Below are 18831 nucleotides of genomic sequence, written 5' to 3' on the forward strand. Positions count from 1 at the left end.
TTACAGATTAAGCTTTAGAAATGAGTTAATGATACAATATATAAGGCGTGTGGCACTAATGAATTATTATCGAAAACAGTATTGCACGAATGTAATTTTTTTTATTACTCGTTTATAGAAGTATCAAATTCACCTGAATTTAATTTCCATTTGGAAACCTCTTTAAGTTTACAAATATTTACATACAAACATAGCAATAACATATTTTTACTCACTCTTAAGGATTTCAATAAGCTTTTTTGAAATAAGAAGTAAGAATAATTTATAATTTTTAGAGGAAATAAAAATATCGCACACAAAAACTATAGCTCAAAAAAGTATGTAGTAAAAAGTATGTATTTTAATATGAACTAGACATCCCAAAATTTAAAACTGCATTCAAAGTATTATTTGTTGGTTATTAAAGTACTTCATGGTGCATCAGATTGAGGTCAAGATTTATAAAAAAATAGGCAATAATTTCAGAAGCAAAAAAATCACAGTTGATTGTCGAGAATTTGGACAAATGTGTTAATCAGCTATCTCAAACTGGTTTCGGCTCGCATATAAAACACTTATAGCTGGTTGAATGGCGTGGAATAAGGAATAAATTGCTTATTTATCCGGCGTGAGATTAATAGTCAATCTCCATGGAATTGTGGTGAACACTACTGATGAACTGATTTCCACCTTCGTTTCTTCAGGCAATTGTAGATTATGTATTTTCAATCGAAATTACCAGGAAACTAGAACTCTAATTGCATACCTATTTTCAATGATCCAATGGAAAAATCCAAATATTTTTTTTTATACATGCTAACACCTCTGAGTCACAGTCAGTAAATGATGCATTATAATTGAATTTTTCAGTCTTCCTCAGTATTTCAAGTATTTATTTATTATTATTTATTGTTTCTGAATTCTGATTATTTCTGAAGTATTGCACAGTTTTAATCAAAACAGCGTGTAATTAAATGTTAGGGTGGTTTCGTCAAACCATACAGAATTTCCCATAATTGTTGCAGGTTTTGTTTCTTTTTGCTTTAAAATCTTCAAGCCGGCAGAAGTTTTGTTATGAACCTTTTAAAAAGCTGCTTTATGAAGCTAACTTTACCTCTGACCCTAGAGCTTGAAACCCAAAATATATCTGGCCCACGGGTGCTTTGGAGAGACGAAAATAATACGAGTCGCCATCGAGTTATGTTGTACGCGCGTATTATCTGCGTATCTCGATTAATGACTGTAGTTTACATACAAAATTAAAATTGACACGAACTATAAAAGTGCAAAAAAATTCCTTCGCGGGCCAGAATGGAAGAGACTGCTGCTGGAAGGCTGCGTTTTTAACATGCCTGTTATATGCGATTCTTAGTGATAGTACCAATGATATTAAAGCTGGTGATAAAGTTATCGTTACAAATAAATAAAAGACAAACTATTCAAAGAAATTGCATTAGAAAAGAAACAGGAAGTAACACATAAGCTACCAAAACCTGGTATAAAACAATTTATAATAACTAATCAGCTAATATATTGTATTTATCTTCATATGATATATTTTCTATTTGAAAATATGATACATATTCCCCTGTAGCTTTTACTTTTGTTCAAGGGGTTGCTATAGATTGTTTGAATGGTGTGACGAAAGGACGAAGCAACATTTAAAACAAAAAACCCAACCAGATGATCTTCTTTAGCACCTTCCACGTCCCATTTTCAACCACTTTCCATCGAATTTGCGCAACATGAAGTTTAGCTTTCCGCTAAATGGGCACTTAATAAATTGCTCGATGAGAAATGATTTACGATCCGGCATTTCCTTAATTTGCTTATCCATTAAAATCAGCTTTCTCATATTCACCACCCCGAAAAGTCCGCCGTTGGGGTGCTGTTTCCGGCCTGTGCTGCGTGTCCCTGTACCGTGTTGTGACATCGAAAAACGTTATAAGCCACTACACGACAGGCACGGGATAAAGCCAGGGTGAGGAACACCATGCCGTTCGAAGCTACGTTCGCCTAGCCACGGCATCAACATGAGGCGGGGTTTGGAACCGGAACATCGCGCAGTTTGTCGGTGTTAGTGGCGATGCTGTCGGTGCTAGGCACAGACGGTTCAGTCGGTCGGTCGGTCGGTCGGTTGGACGGTTTGTGTCGGTGGAAATTTATAGTAATCTCTGCATCATAAACGCTTTCAGCTGTGTCGGGTAAATGGAAATGATGATATTCATAAAGTTTATTATTTACAGTCAATAATCCTGAATCATGATGCCTTCATCAGCAGCCGCAGCAGCGTGATCATGGTTTAACGGTGCTGCACAACCAGCAGCCGCTGCCACCAATTCGCTATGTTAGAAGCACGCTTACATGCACATGAAATCTTGCTCGGAAATGTACGGCCCATAAGCACGCATCCGATAAAGCGGTGCTCGCCGTTGGAATTGGGCGGCGGTGGAAGTAAAAAAGGTTAATCAATTTATGATCCACTTCGTTAGCTTTGCTAAAATCTCAGGCAGCTCAATGTCGAACGTCTCACCTTTAAGTTCGGAATTAACATTTTTGCCAAACCTATTGTGTCCTAATAAACAAACGAACTTTGGCGAGTTGATCCGTATTTATGTTACGTAGCACTACCACTAAAGGAGTGATTCGACATTCGGCATTCGGTGAGAAAGTATAGGCGCGGTTTTGGCTTATGCTAATGGCCTATTTTTAAAATGTTGTTTGCGTTAGCTGGTTAAACAGAAGCTCTAGCATTATTTCCAGAAACTACTTCTTTTTCAATCACGTATTCGAGACGATGCTAAACGATTGATACGCAACGATCAAGTCACTGGAACAAATTACCGATTAGTGATGCATTATCAATTATTATTAATATTGAATAATGTACGATATGAGAGCAACAGAATTTTCCGTTACTACGCAATAGAATAAAAAAAAAACAATTGGTGCCGGAACAAATTCGTGCATATAACACTTTTCTGCTTCTTTGTTGTGCTCATTGATTTGTTGCGTTTGCTGCCGATGGTCCGACAACCCAAGTCACCCAAGTTCGCTACTGTTGTTATTAAAGCTGATGTGTATGATTTAAATCCGTGTCAACTTTTACCAAATCATTTCTCCCCCAAAAGGTCTATACGGTTGAACATGCACAACTAATGCCTTTATGATAAATGAGCACAGCGCCGACTAAATGAGGGAAGGAAGCGACGGAACATGAAATTTCTCAGCAGGTGACCTTAAGCCAATAACTCACTAGAATGCCAACAACGTTTGACAGTAGAACATCGAAGCGCCTGCCCTTAGTTGGCCTCTCGTTTCCGCTGTTAAACTCAGCGCAGTAGAAGAGAACTAACCGACAACGAAGCAAATAAGCATAAACATCCATGAAATTGGAAAAAGATCCCTGGAAAACTGATTCCGCTCTTTTGCGCGCATACAGTGCGCTTCCCCGACCATGGCACGAGATTACCAGTGTGTAAAGCCAATCTGTTTATGATGTGTTTTCACCTCGGTGCACAGACCCACTGTTGTCTCCGAACCACAGCCCGTTAAGCAACACGCTGGCAGTGCATTCGTCGTTGTAATGCTGCATGATTTTCCCGGTCCCGGTAATTGTCACGCTCGCCACCCGCTGTGCCAGTGCCCGAAAACGACAGCGACGACAGAGCCGATTCCGTTTTGGAACCGATCCGTATACAGCACTGACGCCCCGCACCAAAAGAGAAAAGGCCAGAAGATGACACATTTTATGGATATCATCATATTAAACCTATGTAATTGGTGTCACCAGTTAAAGATATACGTATTTATAGCCATGAAACCGTCGGTTCAGTGTAGTTGTGTGTTTTCAGTACAGACTATTTCCGTCCGTTCCGTTTCGTTCATTCACTGCTCGAGCCGAACTCGGGATCTTGGACGTACGAAGCGAAATGGTACTGCTCACGATGCTGACTGCAGCCCACCGTCTGGAAAACTTTTCCCTCCGAGGTATCGTAAAGAAAGATAGCATTACAAACATTTACTTCGCCGTGGCACACACACACACACACACTCACTGCCAGTTCTTTCTGATCCGGAGGTGTCGATCTCGATCTACCACCACCGATCTGGCCTTTTGCAGGCCGCCAAGTCCAAACGAACAGATGAAAAATTACACCGCAGGAGGCAGCAAAACAAATGTTTTATTTCATCCATTTATTATTTTTATTTATTAACGAACCGCCTGCAATAAATATCGCCGAAGAGCGAGAAAAAAAGGTACAAATGGGTGAGAGATGATAAAACGGAAAACGTCTGAGTGAGAACGAGAGAATCAAGATGGAACCGAGATACGACTTCGTGTCCTATAGAAGCGCTTCTCCGTTCAGCATCACTGTTGGGCCGCGGCACCGCACAACGGGACCCTTTTTTGTGTACTCCCAGGCACACCACAAACCCAAACCATGCCGCGCGATTGACGACTCACGCGCTCGGAACGCGCTGAAACTGCCGCGACGGGAAAGTTATTGACACTAATTACCGGTCCAATTATGGTTTGATTTCAATTTCGGAACCAACCACTCAGACCTTTAAGTGGTATATTATTCATTTCATCGTCGAGATTTGTTAAGAAGTATGATGACTGTTTTCGCCCATTTCTCATACCTCGGTGCGACCTTTTGCTTCCTTGCTGTGTGCAACTTCGTTCGAGTTTTTCTTTCGGTATTCAGGCAATTTTTTTCTCCTTTCGTTCAGAAAAATAAATGTGCACAAACGTGAGAAGAAAGTGCAATGAATATTTATCATCTTCTTGCGCATCCCTTCTTTGAACTATAGGACAAGCATTTTTTATGCAAGTTATGCTTTTATTTTCAAACTTTTCAAAACTGATTTGGTGTAAACTTTAAGGTGATGTTCCATGATCAAATTTAATAACATTCATCGAGGATGTAGTTTATTGTAATTTAAACAATTCCAGGTAAATTGTAAATATTGTAGTTGGTGGGTTTGCTTGCTACATCCAGTGATGTGATACATCCAGTAAAGTGATCCATTCTATCTATCCAAACAAAAAACGTTATTGCGTGTTTAAAACCGATCGTCGATCATATTGCAAGGACAGCGGACCAGCTGAATCCTATCCTATCCCCCAACCTATCAAATGACACGATAAAAGTGTTAAAAAGCCGCCAACAAAAGTAGAAAGAAAGCGTGAAAGCATTCCTATAAATTACCCTTAATGATGGTGCAGAAAAATGGAGAGCCAAAATGAAGAAGAAGAAGGAAACAAAAAAATGTAACGAACAACGCCTTACTGCTGCTCCCCTGGCAGAACTGAAAGCGTAGTCGGTTATCGGCGCATGAATTATGGGAAGACGAAACGCGATCACATAATATTATGACTCCGCGCTGTAGTGGCCACTGCACACGTACACTAAGCCATTTGGTCCCGTTCATGGGACTCACTGTGCAGGGTGGAGTAGTGGTAGTAGCTGGATTTGTTGGAGGGCATGAAAGCGTACAAAAAAAGTAGAAACGACCATTATTTATAGACATTACCACCACCACCATTCTGGGCCACTCGCCTCGCCCGATACCAGCCTGAAATACTACCAATACCCTGGAAATGCGGTGTGTGTCGAGTTTTAATATCTATTGGGTGAGAAGTTTGATTTAGTGTGACCATAAATTTGTCCCGTCCCGGTTAGTTGCACACCCGACCCAACCTCTCCGGTGCTTTTTTCCAGGAAAACACCCGGTTCGCCTTTACTCGTACGTACGGCTCACGTGAGTAATGGTCGTTTTTTTTGTAAACGTACAGCAAATAATATATACATACATCTTTTTATTGCATTCTAAACCGATTGTACTAACGAATGCTTCAGATTTCCGAGGTTGAATGGGAGCACACAATTAAAATGTCATGGAAACAAATAATATTTGTTTAGGTTAAAGAGCGTGACGACGTCCTTCGTGCGAATATAAATGTGCAATAATTTACGGCTTTTCCTGTGTTGCGCAATGTTCCATCAATAGTGCACACTGCTATTCATAAAATCAACCAGAAAATCTATTGTTTTAGCTAGTTTTATACGTTTTAACTAAAATTATTTGGAAAAAGTGCTATTGTTCCTCCAAAGAACCTCTCAAATAAATAGAGATATAGTGTGGAAACCCCCCATTTGTGTGGTTTGGTGGTTTCACTCCCGGTAACCGAGCGTGTGCACATTATTGTTTCCTTCAACAGTTCACGATTATGCCACTGATCGCATCTAACAATCGGCTCCTAGCCATATCATTATCGTTTTCTGTTTATCATTTCCTTATGGTTTCCCCTCCATGTTTTTTTATGCGTCTGTGCAGGAAAACCAAACACTACTAGGCACAGAGCATATCCTCCCGTGCGGTCCCATTGAAGCGAGAGTGCAATGAAAAGAACACAAGAAACAAAACGATTCGCTTTCCTGTTTCCCTTAACCCAAAGCCAACCAACAACACCATGAGCAGTCAATAAATTTTGTTTAATGTGTTTCGTTTCGTTCTGTCGTAGCTTTTTTTTTGTGTTGCTCGTTTTATACCATTCATTCAGCCCGATCTTCATTGCCATCGAGAAAATAGAACCATCAATATAATTTATTGCCCCCATGCACTATTATATGTTCTACCGCCGACTAACATGGCGTAACATTTCTAAAGCACAGCATGGACCAACGGGAAAGGGGCGCTCGATAGGACAGGGCCAGGGCCCAGGCCTGCAAACACCCTTTTTGGAATTGATTCCTTGCACGTCCTTCGAAATATGAGTCCTTGCAATCTGACCCCTGGTCCCGGTACCGTACTTTATGTATGCTTCCCGTTCTTCACACCGGCCTGGTAAAGATCGACTTCCTGCCGATGTGTTCTTGCCCCTTAATCATTGTTTTCTCTCCTGCAGCACGTTGTTCTGTATGCTTGCTTTGCCATTTTTATCGTCCTTTTCACCACTGTTGTTCTTCGCTGAAAAGCGTAAGGTAACTTTGTTTCCTTTTCATCTCGCTCAACAAACCACCACGGAACTCCACCATCGAACTCCAAGCGTGCATTGCATGGGTAGAGGAAAAGCGAAGGAATTGGGCGATCAAAACGGTTCCTACACTCTGTACTGTTCAGCAGTTGAATGGCTTATTGTGTGCTAGTTGTGATGGGAAAGACAGATAACATTTCCCCGAAAAATTGTTGCGGTCTCGCACCCCAGAAACGTTGTTGATGGCTATTAACGTGACATTAATGGGAAATAATTTAACAACATACATAACAGGAGATCCTATCCATGCGCAATTAAACTTGGGTAGGAGCGTTTTGTTTTTTAATCGTAATTTGTGTTTTTACCGCTTGCACTAAAGCCATACAACGAGGTGCCGTATATAATCGTTCATTCCAAGGGTAATGTTTAAGCTTATGCATTATCTCACGACGATCAAGATATCACCCGAATTTTTCACGATATTCATCATTAGGCAAAACCCATGTAACAATCATAAATCAACACCTTGCATTATCTGAAATCTTGTCCCTCATCTGTCTACAAAAGACGAAAACAGCGCATATGGCTGCTAAAGAGTGATTCACGGCTCACACAAATGTCCCATACGATCGAAAATGTGTGTGTGTTTTTTTTAATTTAATATGTTTCATTAGATCCATGCCAAGGTTCAATTTGGAAGAAAATATACTATTTTACAAGCACAATGGTGCCTCAACGTACGAACGTGATATAGGAACAAAACTGGAAACACGTCCACAATGCGTTATTTTGAAATACTTTGTTCACGCTGTACTTTTTTCGATTTTGTTCGGCTGTCTTCTAACAGTTTCTCCCATCTCGGAGTAGAACACAATCCTGGTACTTATTTCCTTCGGTTTGAGGTGACAGAAATCAGAAGAACAGTGCTAGAAGGACTTCTTTAACATATGCCTAAGCCATATTGGTTAGGTCGGGATAGATGTTACTACGAGGACCTAAAACTCTGTATATAACAATCAGTGGTCAAAGATTGTAACTGATAGGGCATTAGCGGAAACCCGAAGTGTTAGTGATAAAGAAAGAGAAAATATGTGTAAATATCTCTCGCAAAATCCGTGGGACTGGTAGTGGATGGGAAAGGTGTGATCGAACTCTTATAAGAACAACCTCAGAAGCTGGCACCCAAGAACTTGTACGGTGTCTATCCCTAACATAAGAAAACTAGTTTTGAAAAGCAGCAAGAGATATAAAAAGCATTTTCTCTACAAGAAATATAAAAGATAACTTTGAAATTTTAATAAAAATTATAGAGTAAGTAATTCCCTTTTTCAATAATATTTTCAAATAGTCGCTTTTAGATTTGCTGTCGAAAATGAATATTTTTTCTTATAATATATAGTTATAGGTGGTATAATTACATTATATGTAAGATAATGTAATGTCATACCCGAACCACACAACCTTGCCCAACTGACAGTTACGCCAATGTCAGTTGAATGAGCCGCGCAAGGCTCTAAAACAGACACTCCTCATCTGATCTCAAGGAAATAAAGAGCTAGTTTAATAAAAGGGACCCCCACGACTTATTATTATATTTTTCTTTTCTAAAACACTGCACAAAAAAAAACAAACAACATTGCATTGAAAATAATACTTCAACTTATACAACTCGTATCTCCAGGTGCCATTGTAAATTGTTCTGAAATTAATTATATCTAATTTCAATTATTTGTACTCCGGTGTCGCAGCAGAACATTCCGTTCAATGCGTCAAAGCACTGGAACAACGCTAGCTACACAAAAGAAGGAAGTATAATTTAAATATGATCTTATCGGTAAAACATCCAATAAATCACGCTTGACACAATCCTTCACTGTTTGCTGTACTGCCCCACAGCACAATGAACATTCTGATCGTCTCCTGTGGCTGAAGAAAAATCACCATTGCTAACCACACAGCCATAATGGGGAAGGGAAGGTGGAGGTTTACTTTTATCCCGTCAAACACATATTGATCGATTGAACAATGATAAAACTATGCTACGATTACCTCACAATAACTCTATCAATCTTCATTCAGCGCCCGAATGCCCGAGATAGGCAACTGGAAGCAGTCAAAATGGCAATACGTGGTGGTTGGTGGAGATGGCCGATGTGGCTCAGAAACCACAATCCCTACCACCACCACCATCCTTTTCGCGCGCCAACCATAGGAGGTAATTCATCAAGACAATTTTTGATTGCCAGCCAACTCGTTACACGCTTCTTCTGCACATGCACATTGGGATTGGGGTACAATATTGATCCTCTTAGCCGACCATTATTGGTTAAGTAATCCCTCCCGGAGTTGATTTTCAATCAAGCAGACGTCAACGGTGCCGAGGAACCATGACGGACGGAGTGAGCGTCATCAGTGTCTGCTCCGTGCCATACTTGACTGAGCAATGTCACGGCACACTTTTTGACAGCGTAAAACCGTTCCATCATCTTTCCCGTGCAGCGAGCTGAGGATATTATTAAGATGAATACTCTATGAACCTAATCAACTACCTTGGGCCAACTACCGGGCTGACGAGCCAAACACAGAAATGTCACCCGACATCCTTGCGCACCAAGTTCTGGGTGAATATTTTCGTTCCGTCATTCACACCCGTCAGCCAGAAGGACATTCGTGTCCCGTTTTCGGGATGCCAGGCGTGGAAATAAATGACAGTTGCTTGTCAACATGATGTTGCAGCCGCACCCTTCGGGTCCGGTCGTGTGATGAAACGTTTGTTCCGAGGCATTACCGTACCACCAGCCTCGGTTTGCTCGGTGTTCGCACGAGAAGGCTTGTGCTATATAAAATTTCACTTAATCATGGTCGTGATACCGCATCCGTACCATCGAACCGGCGATCATAACCGGCTACCTAAGCTGTAATAGTGCCCGGCGTTCCGATGCCAATCGGCTCCTTTTTGGGTTTTTACGAGCCAAGCTCCGAAACGTCTTTGCTGTTCACTCAACACTCCTCATCCCTGGCCAATGCTTTGTTTGCGCACACAGTTTAAACTCACCGCACCTCGGTGGGGGTACATTCAGTGTGCACTGGGAGAACGGAAGAAATCTCGCTAATTATAAAAGCAATTTCCTCTCCCGAACGATGGCTCATCAATCATAATAATTGATTAACCTTCAGGTTGTTTTTTGTCCTATCATTCCCATACCGCATAACCGGTCCCTCTATACCAATTCGCCGGCCAAAGCTTATGACGATCCAATTCGAGGTCCGGTGGCGTGCGATGTTAAAATCATTCACTGCTTGCTTTTTTTTCTCTCTCTCTTCCTCCCTCTTGGCAGTTGATTGTTGGTAAATTTTTGATACGCTGGTGGCAACCGATGACGCCACTGTCAACTGCCATTAAGCAAGGACCATACCACGAGCTTCGAACCACATTTTTGACTTTCAACACCCGTCCAGAAACGAAAGCGAAGGTAAAAAAAAACACATGGTGCATGGAAATTAGTCGGAATAAAGCACCTAGATCCCCACCGCGGACGGCCAAGGTATTTGCATCAACTGTCAACTGTCCCGCTGCGTTTCCTAATCGATATGATCGATTGTCAATAAAGAGCCGAATCATTTGCAAGATAACATTTAGCGATTATTGCTGCAGCCCAGCATTTACCCATCTTATATATTTCGTCATTGCGTCACGCGGCACAAACAGTCTCGTACCTGAGGTTTTTTTTTGTTTGATAGCATTTGAATGATCGTAAAAATGAAACATTATATTGCTTCCATTACGGAACAAAAAGGACACCAAAGTACATTAATCTTCGCACCGTACACGCACAGAGCTCGAAATTATTTGAGGGTAAATGAAACGGTCTGAGCGGTCTTTGTAAAATATTGTTAACTCAAGCAATTACTATTCGAGCAAGTTAGTGAACAGCTACTTCACGCAGTGAGCAAATCGTGAGTACAGAAATTGTTGTAAAGAACGGTTTAGTAACGATAAGCGTGGCACGGACTTTCTTTCCATGTGTCTCACGCTCTAGTGCCGTTTGCTGTGCCTCATGTGCTGTGCCGAGATGGGCGCGCTGTCACCGGTCCACGGTATCATTTATCTTCGTCATCGCCAGTCAGTCGGTGGATGGTGGAAAAAAGCGCTGATGGTTAGAGGTGAGCTGATGGGTTCCGTGGCTCAGCCCCAGTTTGCCTCTAAGCCGTGTCAGCATGTCTGTTGTTTTCCGTGACTGTTGACATGTTTCCGTTGCACAAGATACCTAAACTCCCCTCCTAAACTGATGGAACCACGTTGCGTTTTTATCCTGCTGGTCGGGTTGCTGTCACTCCTGCCAAGTTGATGATCCACGCCTTCAAATGCTGCCTTCCGCAAAAACCCTCTGCCACCGGCTTCGTCTGCTGGCGGCAGAATGAAAGCGGAGCGAAACAGATAGATTAACATAGACAGATAATTATTTCATAATGCTCATACTGACAGCCCTGTTTCGTCTGCCGCGGGACAGAGCACGGACCCGCCGGGACACTGGCGGTAATGGTATGGTCTGCCGGCCGAGGGTGAAAAAGCATAAATAATATCTGCCACCCGAAGATGAAATATATACGATTTCGATTTGATTTATTCGCCTTAATTTTGTATTCACGTTCTACCCTGCCCTGATCTACACATTGCATGTCCATGCCAGTTTCTCTTGCTCTCCCTCCAACCATTCATGGTCACATCCCTGCTCGACGCTGGTTCCGCTTGTTACTTCCTCTTCGGCAGAATGAATGGTGGAATACGGAAGATGGATTGCCTGGGATCATACCAGTAGAAGGAGAGAAAGAGATAAATTTCCCAATGCTCCCTTCACACCGGTGTACGCATTTTCTACGCAAAAAGTAATACAGTGCGTAACTCATAACTACCAATCATGAGTTTCGTGTTGCGTGGTAAATTAATAATCGTATGGCACAAATGTGGTAGGAAAAAAGGTAATACAAATTAGAAATAAAAGGAAGAGATTTTTTTTATTTATGCTTCATCAAACCCCGTGTCATTTGTGGAACCGTATAGGAAGCATTCCTTTTTTCCTAGCTGATATATCAGCCAACAGATATAATTTAAAAATATAATTTTAATACCACCTGAAAATTGTGCTACAAGCTAACGAATAAACCATGCAGTAATGCTGCGATGAAGTAATTACTGACTAATATTTATCACTCAATACGTTACGTCCACCACTGTATCGTCAACAACGATGGTGGAAAAGCTCAACAGGAACCGACAGAGCGACGTTTATATGATGTCGGTCCAGGGAGAGTGAAAATCATAACAATCTGATCGGCTTATGCTGGCGTTGATTCCACACATACCGAAAACCTCGTAACAGTGCGAGGGTTGGCGTTTGTGTGCCCTGTGTATGCTACAGAAGTAAACTAGATAGGTAGATAGATACACTGCGAGCGAGAAAGTGAGACAGATGAAGGCAAAAAGATTAATAGAGATTATTTTCAGGTGCGAGTGTTAAAGAGGGATCCGACTGGTGGAGACGAAAGAAGGAAGCTAATGGCAGAGCGAAAAATGGAACGTTTATCATTTTTATAGTGGGCATAATTGGTAAGTCTTTGTTTGGATCATAATTTCCTATTGAAATATGGCATGCTGCCACAAATAGCTCGAGAATAAATCATTCCACTTCATACTGTAGCTGCACGGGCAAAAAGGTACTGAATGCCTCTATCACACCGTTGTCTTGATGAGAACGTTGAATGCCTTTTGCGTAATGCTGTGAATTAAGCTTTTCATACAGCTCTTGCGCCCTCATTACCATCATTAAAGTCATCTTGAAGCGAAACCTAATAACATGAAACACCTTTTGAAATATAAACTATTTAATTGTCTCAATACATAACGTTACAAACATTAATAGAAGGTAATCATCTCTAACAACACATTGTAACTAATGTGTAAAACCCAGTAAACCCAGTTGATAGTATTTATATTTTTTTTTACCTGAAATAGCACAGATACTGCTAAAAAATGTAATAATATCGAGTAAGCACAACACTGCACTGGAGCTACACTACACACTTTTTTTGGCAGGGACACCGATCTTTGCCCGACGGGATCTATAACATATCCCATGCTAATTTTTCATTCCTATGCAACTCAAGAGAAGAAAGAAGCACCATATATCAAATGTTTCAAAAAGCCTTTATCTTTTTGAGTACTTAAATGTTTGTTGAAATGGTCCTAAAAGAAGATTTAAATACTTAAGAAAAGTGTGAATATTTTTGTTGCAGAAATCCTTCAGGGTATGCAAACACCCCTCATTATGAATTATTATGATAAACCGTATTTGTTGAGTCACCGAGGGCGATATTCAATCCCTTATAAGGGAGCTTATAGTGATGTCATTCGATGCACGATCTTTCGTGTATCATTAGAACGAACGATTAGTAGAATGTGTACTGGGAATCAGAAAGTAATTGTTCGTCGATTCGTGTGATAAATCCAAAACCTATTGATTAAGTAAAGCTTCAAACGTTTTTCAAGTTGAAGTGCATTGAATACAAGTAGAAGAAGTTTGCAAGGTCAAAACGAATTTAACGAAAGGCTTCCTAACTCACCCATTTAAGAATCATCCCGTAATAAGTCAATTGTTAACGCAGAATCTATTTTTTTATTATCTAGAAGATTATAAATTGTATGGTTCTGTAAATGGTTCTGCATATATTTACTCTGCATACATTACTTCAACTTGAAACGCATATCTTCAACTTTCTAAATTTAATTTGAAGCCCCGTGAAGCATATGACAAAATATGAAAAAATTACTTACAGTGCATTGCATTCATTGTTTTATGGATCTCTGTCCATTGGATTTAAATATTGCACATCATTCGTTACGTTGTCTTCGAGGCGTGTTCAATACATGTGGATTGCTCATAAAAAATATTCAATGTAAAATATTCAAAAGGAGCACTTGCATGACAAAAGCTTATGCAATACTTAAACAAACAAATTATTAAAACGATTAAATAAAACAAATTACAAAAACAAAGTCACCAGCCACCCTGCACTTACAGAAAAAACCACCTCTACACTTTCTGACAAGGGTACGACATAACCGCAGATAAAAAATCTCTACCCAGTTCATTCGCAGACACCGAGCTGTCAGCCATGTCAGCGTAAATGAAGGATTGCGTTTGTAGTCTGTCAAATGTAATCTTAGCAAGCTGCTGTTTCAACGTCAGCTTGATCTTGCGTGGATGTTATAATCTACAGCGACCAGAAAGAAAACAACAGTGTTTCACGGAAGGTTATTACATCTCCACCTTTGCATTGCACGGCAACGTTGTCTCGCTCAGAGGAAAACCAAAACATAGAAGGCAAAAGCAGACGAGTGATTGAGATGGGTATTACGGGGAAAGAAAAAAAAACAAGTTTTACAGGATGGTTCATCGTTGAGGCTTGAAACCGTAATTGAACGACATTCAATTCACACATAACAAGGTAATAAAATGCATTCGCTTGTGAAAGATTTATCGTAGGCAAGCATGAACCGCAAAACCCGTCAATTAGTCGATAGCAAGGGTATAATGTAAACACCGATAGCAATACCATCTACGGATCTAAACGTGTTTGCGGTAAGACTAAATTTGCGTACCTCATTGGTTAATTAATTCGCTGCTTATGCGTTCCCCGGTCGACGAAAGCTTGTACCGGTTACAACTGCCCTAGAATGGACATAAACAAACTAGGCTAAAAAGCTGTTGATCGTTATACCCGTACTATTGTGACATTTGAATGTAGAAAGTTGAAAATCCACAAATGATTAGCATTATTGCAAATAGACAATCATTAACATGTTGTTTATTGTTTTTATAAATCATTAACATCAATACACAAATATGAAGAAAAGATAAAAGTAGAAAATAAGTCTACAAAATGGAAAGTTATTAAAAACACACCTAACGCACTTAACATCTTACTGAACGGTGAGGATTAATAACATTTAGATTACTTAATAATACAAATATAAAAACATAACCAAATGCAGACAACATGGGACTAAAATCCTGGCAAATGTACTCTAATCATGCAAGCTTTTAACTATGAAAATCTCCATTCTCGTGATGTTAAGCCGATTAACTGCAGGCTTGAATTTTCAAATAAAATCATTACATACGCACCAGCTAGAACCAACCGATTATAGCAGAACTGTAGCACCGCATAACAATCCATTATTCACAATGCGTAGGTGTGTAATTAATGCGTCACTTTGACCACTTTGATATCAACTTCACTAATCAGTTTTAAGACTGATTCAGGATCGTACCCCCCTCAACACAGCAACAGATGAAACTAAGTTGAAACATTCAAGTAAGTATACAACGATCAAGGCCTATGTAGTACCAGATCAACGGAATATTGAAATAAATAAATAACAAAATAATAAAATCAAAATTCTCCAAACTGGTAACTATTAATTAAGATGCTGTAAATTCTATCATGAGTAGAGCTCTTCATCTGAAGGAGATTTTTTAAATAACGAATCTATTATATTCCGCTGGGTTCAGGGAAGCAATAAAATGTCACTTTCAAGGCTCTTGATTTTCTCATTTTCTTGAATGTTTACTTTGATGAAAAGAGTATAATATCACGTATGTTGTACAACGTGTAGAGTAATAATGTATATTGTTGACTACGGTTGGTGTCTTCAACATGATTAAAGCACCAATTATTGCAATATGGATAATTTACATAAGATCTGTTCTTTCTGGAATTACGGAGCGATTTTTATCAACAGACGTTAAATAATTTTTTTTTACATACATTTAACATTTTTGCCTCATTAGTTTCAAGTTGGACAGTTCTAAATGTAAAATAACCCAGTTAAGTATGTCCACAAAATGACTGTCCATTATTATTGTTTTACTATGAACACATTTAATTTAGGCGGTTTTTAAGCTTGTTTTTGAAATTCTTTACGCAAATCCCTATGTTTTCTGCAATGTTCTTCGTATTAAAAATTCCATCAAAAATTTCACCGAAAAAGTGTATTTAGGCTTTTTTCTTTACTTATACAACCGATTTTCGGAGATGCAATCATTGAAATGTGTTACATATGTAACCCATATGTAATTATATATATGGTATATATGTATGTCCCCATATGCTTCGCATAATTTGTAATTAAGCACTATAATTCCCTATAACATAAAAAAATTAATAGGGTTAGTGTAGCAATAGTGGTGCAGGCAAACTATTTAAAATTTAACTATTTTGATGGTGTTTCGAAAGAGCTGGCTTTGATGTTGTAACGTAATATGCCAGAAAATACGTTTCTTTATTAAAAAACAACGATAACATATCGTTCGGTTTCATTAAACATAACGAGTTTAATGAAAAAAAAACTTTTTTGTAAATATTCTATCGTACCTATAATTGTGGAATGGTCCCCATAGTTGTGCTATATTTTGTTCCCGACCTGACCTTCTACGACCACTATAGGAACATACCGGATTTTGGTTCCTATCATGACACTAAACAATCAACAAACAATGATGAAATTACTCTCAAAGACCGCATATTTCCAAAAAACATCAATCGTTTAGCATTTCATGTTATTTATAGTGTTAAGAAAAAGATGACTTCCCTTATGAAATTAAAATTATAGCGATAATTAAGAAATTCTGTATAATGTTGCAGCCAGTTTAACTTATAATGAATGCCAGGAACAGTGCAGCCATGATGAGAGCATTTGAACTATCACGATTTTTTTCTTGTACTACAGACTTAAGGCTTTCAAATAAAACAAATCAATATTACCTCTATCATCGTTATCTTTTTGTTTATGAGCCAAATCATTATAGGGCCATCTATCCTTTATCAGGTATATGGGGCACAACAAACGCTAAGAATTGTGCGATTTCCTAAATTAACCTTTTATTTTTGCGTAGTTCAAACTGCTGCATTTAAAACACCATTAAGTCGTAGTAAAATATGTTACCCACCAAAAGGTGGCATTTCTCTTGAACAATAAAGATGATGTACTAATTAGCGGCGAGATTCCAACTCCATACCTAATACCCAGCATACTGCGTGATTCAAAATTCCTGGAATACTAGTTTAACACTATTCAACATCGTATTCCCTTTCGCTAAGACCTGGTTGCCGCAAAAGTATGCGCCCTTGACGCCATCACCCATGTGTCCCTTTTGCCTTTCCCTATCAACCGTTTCCCATGCTAACGGCAATCCGTGCAATCTCGTTCATGGTACCTCTCATCTTTTCACCAGCATCGTACACATTTATTATGTTTCCTAATTTGAAAATGACACTCTCTTTTCAACGCCACAAAAAGGCATCCCTACCGAGCGGGCACGATGATGCGGGGGGTGACGCACGGCAGGGAGCGCTGCACAACCGCCACTCGCTGACAGACCGGGCTACTGGAAAGTCGCGCAGCTTCGAGCACATCATCAGCTCATAATTCGTGACATGAGTTAAAATTTTTAAAATTAATACGACGTGCAACAACGTTCAGCACAGACAGAAACAGTGACAGCTCTCCTCTAGTGCGCGCGCACTGCACAGCTATGGGAAAGGAGGTGCGGAATGGCCTGAGCACTACTCGCTTATTCCGGGACAAGGTACCACCACCAGTGCTGATACAGTGAATAAAGAACGAAAAAAAAAACACACACACAAAACCAACACTGCCATACAGCGCTGACGGAGGTTAGTTTCTGGCCTAGGGGTCGAAGAAATGGATGTTGCGAGGAAAATTGAAGCAAAAAGCCTGAACACACGGCGTGAAAGACGTCGAGAACGAAGATAGACAGTGAGAGAACTAAAGCAGCTGTTGATGTCACATTTCATTTACAGTTTCATTCTGCTTCTAACCATACCTTTTCGCCCCTTCTAGTCGGCTTGGGCATATCATATGTCTGTTTTCGAGCCGTTGTTGCTACCGCCAACGCTTTTCGTGTTCGTGTTCGAACCATTTTCGCTATTCCTTTTTCCAATGAATCTTACGCGAAGGACAGCTTTACCCTCTACCCAGAAAGTGACACGTTTGATGGTTGCGTGCCTTTCCTCATACGTTTTCTATTGCTCAAACACAGTCACCTCTAGCTGCTAGAGGTTTGGTTCTTTCGCTCTTTCGCGTTCCATCATTCACATCCACAGGAATGCCTACTACTTGAAATGAGAATCAGTGGGAGCGATTGTAAAGTTTGATCCAACATTCGAACTTGTCAGACTCCATGCGATGGAAATACGTTGTGTACGTGCCGCACCGCCGCACATGCTGAAGGAATGTTCAATCAATCAATGCAATCACCGCTGATCAATCGATCTACCCGTTACGGGACGGGTGTGGGCCTAAATTAAATCATTCTGTTATGTAAATTCTAAACAGTAGCCGACAGCCCACGATGGATGGAGATGACGTGTGCTCGCCAGTCATGTGAGACCTGCCATATGAGATGCTGCCGGAGGGGCAATTTAATGAAAGATGACAGGCCGAATTCAGTCGGCTGTCCGTTGGCAGCTTTGCTCACCCGAATCCCTTCCGCAAATGCCATGCCATGACGGAACGGGATAGGACGGGTAGAGCGAGAGCGAGGATAGATAAACGTGCATAAAGAATTAAAACCTTGGTCGCACATAAATGAGATTACCTTAAGCTCATATTATCTACGCTGGTAATGGTAATAGCTTTTTTAACTAAGACTTTAAGCAACATTTTATAGACAGACAGGAAGAATATCGCAGAACCCGCTCTGCCGAACGCTCATGAATACGAGGAGGGCAACGATGTCAACAAATCACACTGCTTTTCGTAGGCAAAAATGAGAAATATGCTG

Source organism: Anopheles marshallii, chromosome 3 (assembly GCF_943734725.1).
Source record: "Anopheles marshallii chromosome 3, idAnoMarsDA_429_01, whole genome shotgun sequence".
Lineage (NCBI taxonomy): Eukaryota > Metazoa > Arthropoda > Insecta > Diptera > Culicidae > Anopheles > Anopheles marshallii.